The following is a 9,246-nucleotide window of genomic DNA, read 5'->3' as shown; positions in this document are numbered from 1 at the left end:
AAAAGTGAGATTACAAGCAGGAGTAAACTTATACCGTGCGAGCAGCCACCTCAGCCCAATCGACTGTCGCTCCCATTGCCTCTTGCTCAATGAACCACGGCTTGGTTCCTATCCGAAATGCGCGCCGCGTCTCTGCATCCGTAGGAAGACGACCCATCGCAGCTTGCTGTGGATCCAATTTACGAGAGTTAGAGTTAGCTAAAGTGCATGTAATATGTAAGTAAAACAAATAGAACAATACATTAAATGGAAAGAAGTAAACTTACCACGGTTGCCTCGAACGCATACCGTCCACCTGCACCAAAGTGCGAAGTACCTACGACATCCAGCCGTCTCTTCGCAGCCCTCCTCTGACCCTCGAACATTTCAGGATGGTCCCTATTCTGCTTCTTCAAGAACTTCCAATCAGCTTTGTCTGCCCAGCTGGGTTTAGACAACCCCTTTGTAATGGAAGTACGCATGGTTGATCTGCGATGCTTTAGGACTAAACCCATGCGCTCGAGCATATAACTGTTATTAAACTCCACATTTGGCGGATTAGGAAATCTGAGTTTTAACTCATCGATCACCGCCTGCTTCTTTTGGCCATCTTGATACCGCCAATCGATATTTATGCCGCTCTTGAAGTGATGACTCATCAACCGCCTCATGGCGGCCATCACTGCTTTGCCCTTTTTGTGTTCTATTATCTCTCCGGCAGATGTGATTTGATAGGAGAGATCCCCTGATGAGTAAGGGGGACTGACGGTAGCAGAGTCTGAAGGAGTGGAAGCTGCGCGACCGCTTCCGGATCGAGGAGTAGCTGTGGGAGTAGGAGAGGGAAAGGGACCTGACTGATACTGTGTCTCCGGACCAAGTGGAGACCTAAAGGAGCGTGAGTGTGCTGACTCGTCTACATCTCCTGAGTCAGCACAACATGAGCCGCCCATCCTACTCTTCCTTCCCTTGCGGGAGGCATGCGCAGGTGATGATCCCGCGGTCGAAGGGGCGCGAGGGGATGGCTGGGCTGTACGTCCACCCGTCGGTGTAGGGGAAGGAATTGCGGAGGTCCTCTGAGAGAGCAGAGAGAAGAATCTCGCTGCCTCCTCATCGCTCATCTGCGCTACAAACTCGTCGGGAGTCCCAACAAATCCATGCGCGGCTAGCAAAGTCTTTCCCTTTCTCTCATTCTCTATTTCCTCGTTCTCATTCTTTTCTTTCCTTTACATCTTCTTTCCCTCTTATCTTTCCCTCTTCTTTCCCTCTTTCCTTTCCCTCTTCTTTCCTTTCCCTCTTCTTTCTTCTTGCCTATGCCTATGCCTATGAGAATGCTCATGTTTGTTTATTTGTTTTCTGTTTTCGTGTTTGTGTCTATGTTAAACATGGGATCACGTCGCTCATCCGACGAGTACGGACAGCCTCGCAGGAGGAGAGCTCACGATCTATATGCTCCAGAGGACTTTGATTCCTCTCAGGCGACTACCCCGAGGACTACCCCTGGTCCGACTCCTCTCGGTCCTAGCACTGTGACTACCCCTGGTCCGACCCCTCTTCCACGTAGCACTGCCACTACCCCTCAGGGGTTTGAATGTAGAAGTGGTCCAAGAGAAAATAATTATTCCTAATGAAATGCACCTTTTTCATGTGTGTATAGAGAGCTCAATTGCTCAAGGCTAACATACACTGTGACAATATCAAAGTTCCCTTGATGCTCTTGACTTCATGTAGTGAGATGCAAAGAAAGGGATGTATGTTCCATGCAAGGACCATGCAGCGAGATGCAAAGAAAGGGATGTAAGTTCCATACAAGCACATCTACTTTGTCTTCACTTCATTGGTGTGTTGGGATTGAGTGACAAAGTGCATGATTTCATTTTACCAAGGTTCAATTGTTCCAAGCATTGGCTTCTCATCAAAATAAGCCAAGTATTGGTCGTAGACTTGGTTAAACTTTGAGACTACATAGGATAGCTTTTTTCCAAGAGCATGTATTTGGAATACGTATGTGGTTGTACCTAAATAAATGAAATCTATGGTTTTGATTTTCAATACACATGCTGAGTACCCTTGCTTCTCTCCATTTGCATGAATTTACTTTGTGTGCAAGAATGTGTATGAAACATAAGAGAGTAGAGGATAATGAATTGATTTGTACATATTTGTGATAATTTAGATGCAAGTTTTTTCTGAAAATTGTTTTTTTAATGTCTAAAAACCAATTGCTCACATTTTTGCCATTTACTTCTTTGATATTACAAATATCGATTGCAACAACTAAATCATATGGGCTCCATTTAGACATGTCGCCAGTCCAAACTAATTTTGGAAGGATTGCTTTTTTAGTAGAATCAATTGGTTTTCATGTAAACATTTTTGTTTCTTTGGTGCTTGTTTGAGTACTTCCTCTTGTATGAGAGCATTGATTTCTATATATTCACTTCGTAGGACATGGGCCGCAAAAGTCAGCCCTGAAACTATTACTAATGATGCCTTAGCCAAGAATGTAAATGAAGTCCTTCCAGTGCAATGTGTAAACTCGGTTATTGTTTTCATGCAAGAATGAAAGTAAACAATGCTTGATGCCTTTACAACATTAATGAATGTCCTAAATCACCAGAAGTCTATCTATGCTCGCTCAAACGGAGTCTCTTGAATTCTGGTAATCCTCTCTAGCTTGCATCCTTTCAAACTCATTATAATGCTCCACCTTAGCCTTCTAGCATTGCACACCCTTTTTCTTCTTCCTTGGCAGTCTGTTATTTGTTTCTACTAGAGGGCCTATAGTCTGCCGCCATTAATGCATGAAGGATGGCCAAGTCATTATCAAAGACTTGACCTTATAATGTGGCATTATCCACTTCTATTCCATATCCGAGGAAAAATCTTCATCATAGCCTACAATGATGCCCTCTTTTGGATCACTGTCCCATTCTATACATGCCATGAAAATAGGTACATCCACTACTTCTAATTCTTCATCCCAAATTAGTGGTTGTAGTTGTATCATTTGTGCATCCACATTTGGCAATGTTGGGTTGTCTTGCAGTTATAATTGTGGCCAATGCCTGTATGCAATATCACTTTGGCTATCACCTTCTATGGGTTTGAGTTCCTTCAATGTTGAAAGTGATGCATGACTGGTGGCTATGGTGGAAGATGTATCATCAATATTTCTTGGTATAGTGGGCTTGATTTCCCCAATTCTCATATTTATTTTCACAAGTAGTATCTTTAATATGGATTGTGATCCTATTAGTGCCATTATGATGGAGTACCAAAGACGCCACATTGCCGTCAGCGATCATCAACCTACCTCCCTACAATCCCTTGGCCTATTCGAATGCAAGAGCTGGCGGAGCTGCCATCAACCCTTAGCAACCTCAACTCCTTGGAATCTCTTGACCTACCTAGATGCACGAGCTTGGCAGAGTTGCCATCAACCCTTGACAACCTCAGCTCCCTGCAAACTCTTGACCTATCCAGATGCACGAGCTTGGTGGAGCTGCCATCAACCCTTGGCAACCTCAGCTCCCTGCAATCTCTTGACCTATCCGAATGCACGAGCTTGGCGGAGCTGCCATCAACCCTCGGCAACCTCATCTCCCTGCAATCTCTTGGCCTATCCGAATGCACAAGCTTGGCGGAGCTTCCATCAACCCTTGGCAACCTCAGCTTCGTGCAATCTCTTGACCTATCTGGATGCACAAGCTTGGTGGAGCTACCATCAACCCTTGGCAACCTCAGCTCCGTGTAATATGCTCCGTGTAATATCTTGACCTATCCAGATGCACGAGCTTGGCGGAGCTGCCATTAACCCTTGGCAACCTCAGCTCCCTGCAATATCTTAACCTATATGGATGCACGAGCTTGGCGGAGCTACCATCAACCCTCAGCAACCTCAGCTCCCTACAAACTCTTGACCTATTCGGATGCACGAGCTTGGCAGAGCTGCCATCAACCCTCAACAACCCCAACTCCTTGCAATATCTTGACCTATATGGATGCACAAGCTTGGCAGAGCTGCCATCAACCCTCGGCAACCTCAGCTCCTTGCAAACTTTTGGCCTATCCGGATGCACGAGCTTGGTGGAGCTGCCATCAACCCTTGGCAACCTGAGCTCTCTACAATCTCTTAGCCTATTCAAATGCATGAGCTTGGCGAAGCTGCCATCAACCCTCGGCAACCTCAACTCCCTCCAATATCTTTACCTATCCGGATGCATGAACTAGGTGGAGCTGCCATCAACCCTCGGCAACCTCACCTCCTGTCAAGTTCTTTACCTATCCGGATGCACGAGCTTGGTGGAGCTGCCATCAACTTTGAATAGCTTGAGCTCCTTACACATCTATAGGTTGTAACATATCCCTTGAATATTCACTGTGTAAACACCCCATATCTTGTGTGTTCAAGGGTATTTAAAAAACCCCCTACATATTGTTTTTTATAATCTATACATGCCTCTTCTAACCTTTTTCCTATCCCAATGCATTAACTTGTCATCCACCACTTTCTCTTTATGTCGACAATAGTATCCGTGGGAAATAAAATCACAATCTACAACTCTAGTCATCACGCCACCAGCAAAAAGCCTATCATTTTCAATTTCTATGTAGAAAAATGCCATGACAAAAAGAAGATTCAATTCACAACTCACCTCACTCCTGCCCTCTCCCCCTCACCCACACCACATGTGAAGTGCCTACTCCCCCTCCCCCTCTCCGTACTTCCCCCTGACTTCCTCCCTCTCCCCACATTGGGCATGCATAGCATATGGGGGGCCTCCCCCCAGATGTGACGCACACCATATGTGGGTGTTTTTTTGGGGATAAATTGTTTAATTTACAAAACTTTTGTTGATTTTTAAAACAAAACTTCTTGAAAATGTATAGAAACTTTCGGGGAAATTTTTTGTTGAGAATTTTTTTTTTAATTTTTAAACAAGTGTTTTGAAAATATATAGGCATTATAATTTTATTTTATTTTGAAATTCATCTTTTCTTGTCAACATTATACACAAGGCATGCTCACAAGTACTTATACCTTTCAATTTTCTTGAAATTCATCTTGTCTTGTCAACATTATTACTCCAAGTGTGCATGGGAAGGCTCCACGTCTTCAGCTTCTGCAAGGAGAATGTTTGTGTTCTGCTAGTTCTCTCATCTACATCCTTTGTCACTGAGATCTCTCAGGGGGTTCACCTTGCAAAATTTTAGTGTACCACATGCATTCAAAAGAAGGGGTATTTTAATTTACAGGCCCTCACTTCTACTAAACTTCTGCAAAATATCCCTTTGTAATATGCGTACTTGCACTCTCTCATTTTTGTTACTTCTACTAAACTTGCATCTTCTTCTACTGCTGCTGCCTCACAGGTCCTTCCCTCGCAACTCCAAAGACTTTACCTATCGGGAGGCGAAGACGCTACATTTCTGTCAACCCTCGGCAACCTCCGTTCCCTGCAATTTCTTGACCTATCCGAATGCACGAGCTTGGCGGAACTGCCATCAACCCTCCTCAACCTCACCTCCTTCCAATTTCTTGGCCTATTCAGATGCATGAGCTTGGTGGACCTGCCATCAAGCCCCCTCAGCAACCTCAGCTCCCTGCAATCTCTTGACCTATCTAGATGCACGAGCTTAGCGAAGCTGCCATCAACCCATGGCAACCTTAGCTCCCCGCAATCTCTTGACCTATACGGATGCACGAGCTTGCACCAGCATGGTGGAGCTACCGTCAACCTTCGGCAACTTTAGCTCCCTGCAATCTCTTTGCCTATCCAGATGCACGAGCTTGGCGAAGCTACCATCAACCCTCGGCAACCTCAACTCCATGCAATCTCTTTACCTATCCGCATGCACAAGCTTGGCAGAGCTGCCATCAACCCCCCTCGGCAACCATGCAATCTCTTGACCTATCCGAATGCACGAGCTTGGTGGAGCTGCCATCAACCCTCGACAACCTGAGCTCCTTGCAATCTCTTGACCTATCTAGATGCATGAGCTCGGCAACCCTCGGTAACCTCATCTCCCTACAATCTCTTAGCCTATTCAAATGCACGAGCTTGGTGAAGCTGCCATCAACCCTTGGAAACCTCAGCTCCCTCCAATATCTTTACCTATTCGGATGCACGAGCTTGGCGGCGCTGCCATCAACCCTCGGCAACCTCACCTCGTTGTAAGTTCTTTACGTATCCGGATGCACGAGCTTGGCGGAGCTACCATCAACTTTGACTAGCTTGAGCTTCTTACACATCTATAGGCTATAACATATCCCTTGAGTATTCAATGTGTAAAAACCCCATATCTTGTGTGTTCAAGGGTATTTTAAAAACCCCCTACATATTGTTTTTTATAATCTATACATGCCTCTTCTAACCTTATTCCTATCCCAATGCATTAACTTGTCATCCACCACTTTCTCTTTATGTGGACAATAGTATCCGTGGGAAATAAAATCACAATCTACAACTTTGATCATCATGCCACCAGCAAAGAGCCTATCATTTTCAATTTCTATGTAGAAAAATGCCATGACCAAAAAAAGATTCAATTCACAACTCACCTCACTCCTGCCCTCTCCCCCTCACCCACACCACATGTGAAGTGCCTACTCCCCCTCCCCCTCTCCCTACTTCCCCTTGACTTTCTCCCTCTCCCCACATTGGGCATGTGTAGCATATGGGGGGCCTCCCCCCAGATGTGACGAACGCTATATGTGGGTGTTTTTTTTGGGATAAATTGTTTAATTTACAAAACTTTTGTTGATTTTGAAAACAAAACTTCTTGAAAATGTATAGAACCTTTTGGGGAAATTCCTTTTTGAGAATTTTTATTTTTCTTTTTAAACAAATTGTTTTGAAAATATATAGGCATTATAATTTTATTTTATTATGAAATGCATATTTTCTTCTCAACATTATACACAAGGCATGCTCACAAGTACCTATACTTTTAAATTTTTCTCAAATTCATCTTGTCTTGTCAACATTATTACTCCAAGTGTGCATGTGACGGCTCCACGTCTTCAGCTTCTGCAAGGAGAATGTTTGTGTTCTCCTCCTCTTTGCATGCTGGTTCTCTCATCCACATCTTGTCACTGAGATACGTGACCTTGGCACCAGGGGGTTCACCTCGCAAAATTTTAGTGTACCATGTGCATTCAAAAAGAGGGGTATTTTAAATCACAGGTCCTCACTTCTACTAAACTTCTGCAAAATAATCCTCTGTAATATGCCCACTCACGCTCTCTCATTTTTGTTACTTCTACTAAACTTGCAGCTTCTTCTACTGTTGCACAAGCTTGGCGGAGTTGCCATCAACCCCCCTCGGCAACCTCAGTTCCCTCCAATCTCTTGACCTATCCGAATGCACGAGCTTGGCGGAGGTGCCATCAACCCTTGGCAACCTCAGCTCCCTGCAATCTCTTGACCTATCCAGATGCATGAGCTTGGTGGAGCTGCCATCAACCCTCGGCAACCTGAGCTCCGTGCAATATTTTAGCCTATTCCGATGCACGCGCTTGGCAGAGCTGCCATCAAGCCCCCTCGACAACCTCATCTCCCTGCAATCCCTTTACCTATACGGATGCACGATCTTGGCGGAGCTGCCATCAACCCTCGGCAACCTCAGCTCCCTACAATCCCTTCACCTATACGGATGCACGAGCTTCGCAGAGCTGCCATGAACCCTTGGCAACCTCAGCTCCCTCTAATCTCTTGACCTACTATTCGGATGGATGCGCTTGGTGGAGCTACCATCAACCCTCGAGAACCTCAGTTTCCTGCAATCTCTTGACCTATCTCGATGCACGAGCTTGGCGGAGCTACCATCAACCCTCGGCAACCTCAACTCGCTACAATATCTTAACCTATAGGGATGCACGAGCTTGGTGGAGTTGCCATCAAGCCCCCTCGGCAACCTCAGCTCCCTGCAATCTCTTGACCTATCTGGATGCACAAGCTTGGCGGAGCTACCATCAACCCTCAGCAACCTCAGGTCCATGCAATATCTTAACCTATTCGGATGTACGAGCTTGGCGGAGCTGCCATCAAGCCCCCTTGGCAACCTCAGCTCCCTGCAATCTCTTGACCTATCTGGATGCACGAGCTTGGCGGAGCTGCCATCAACCCCCCTTAGCAAGCTCAGCTCCCTATAATCTCTTGACCTATCTGGATGCACGAGCTTGACGAAGCTGCCATCAACCCTCGGCAACCTCAGCTCCCTACAATCTCTTGACCTATCCGGATGCACGAGCTTGGTGGAGCTACCATTAACCCTCGGCAACCTCAGCTCCCTGCAATCTCTTCGCCTATCCGGATGCACGAGCTTGGACGAGCTGCCATCAACCCTTGGCAGGCTTAGCTCCCTGCAATCTCTTGACCTATCTGGATGCATGCGCTTGGCGGAGCTACCATCAACCCTCAGCAACCTCAGCTCCTTGCAATCTCTTCGCCTATATAGATGCACGAGCTTGGTGGATCAACCCTCGGCAACCTCAGCTCCTTGCAATTTCTTGACCTATTCAGATGCACGAGCTTGGCAGAGTTGCCATCAACCCTCGGCAACCTCAGCTCCTTGCAATATCTTAACTTGTTCGTTTGCAGGAGCTTGGCAGAGCATCCATCAAGCCCCCTCGGTAACCTCAAGTGCGTGCAATCTCTTTACCTATCCAGATGCATGAGCTTGGTGGAGTTGCCATCAACGCTCGGCAACCTCAGCTCCCTGCAGTCTCTTCACCTAGTCCGATACACAAGCTTGGCAGAGCTGCCATCAACCCTCGGCAATCTCAACTCCCTGTAATCTCTTCACCTAGTTAGATGCACGAGCTTGGCGGAGCTGCCATCAACCGTCTGCAACCTCAGCTCCCTGCAATCTCTTGACCTATCCGGATGTAGGAGCTTGGTAGAGCTGCCATCAACCCTCGGCAACCTTAGCTCGTTGCAATCTCTTGACCTATCCGGATGCACGAGCTTGGCGGAGCTGCCATCAACCCTCGGCAACCTCAGCTCCCTGCAATATCTTAACCTATTTGGATGCACGAGCTTGGCGGAGCTGCCATCAACCCTCGGGAACCTCAGCTACCTGCAATCTCTTGAACTATCCGAATGCACGAGCTTGGCGGAGTTGCCATCAATCCTTGGCAACCTCAGCTCCTACAATCCCTTCACCTATACGGATGTACGAGCTTGGCGGAGTTGCCATTCAACTTTGAGCAACTTGAGCTCCTTATACATCTATGGGCTGTAACATATCCCTTGAGTATTCAAT

The 9,246-nt window shown here is 46.3% G+C and overlaps 1 pseudogene; it reads left to right on the top strand.

Moving 5' to 3' along the window:
• Positions 1–7,714: 7,714 nt before the first annotated feature.
• Positions 7,715–8,618, top strand: LOC147896231 (uncharacterized; annotated as a pseudogene).
• The last annotated feature ends 628 nt before the right edge of the window (positions 8,619–9,246 follow it).

Source organism: Dipteris shenzhenensis, chromosome 12 (assembly GCF_047967505.1).
Source record: "Dipteris shenzhenensis isolate YYH24624 ecotype China chromosome 12, Dip_SZ_1.0, whole genome shotgun sequence".
Classification (NCBI taxonomy): Eukaryota; Viridiplantae; Streptophyta; class Polypodiopsida; order Gleicheniales; family Dipteridaceae; genus Dipteris; species Dipteris shenzhenensis.
This window is presented reverse-complemented; position numbering and strand designations above follow the sequence as displayed.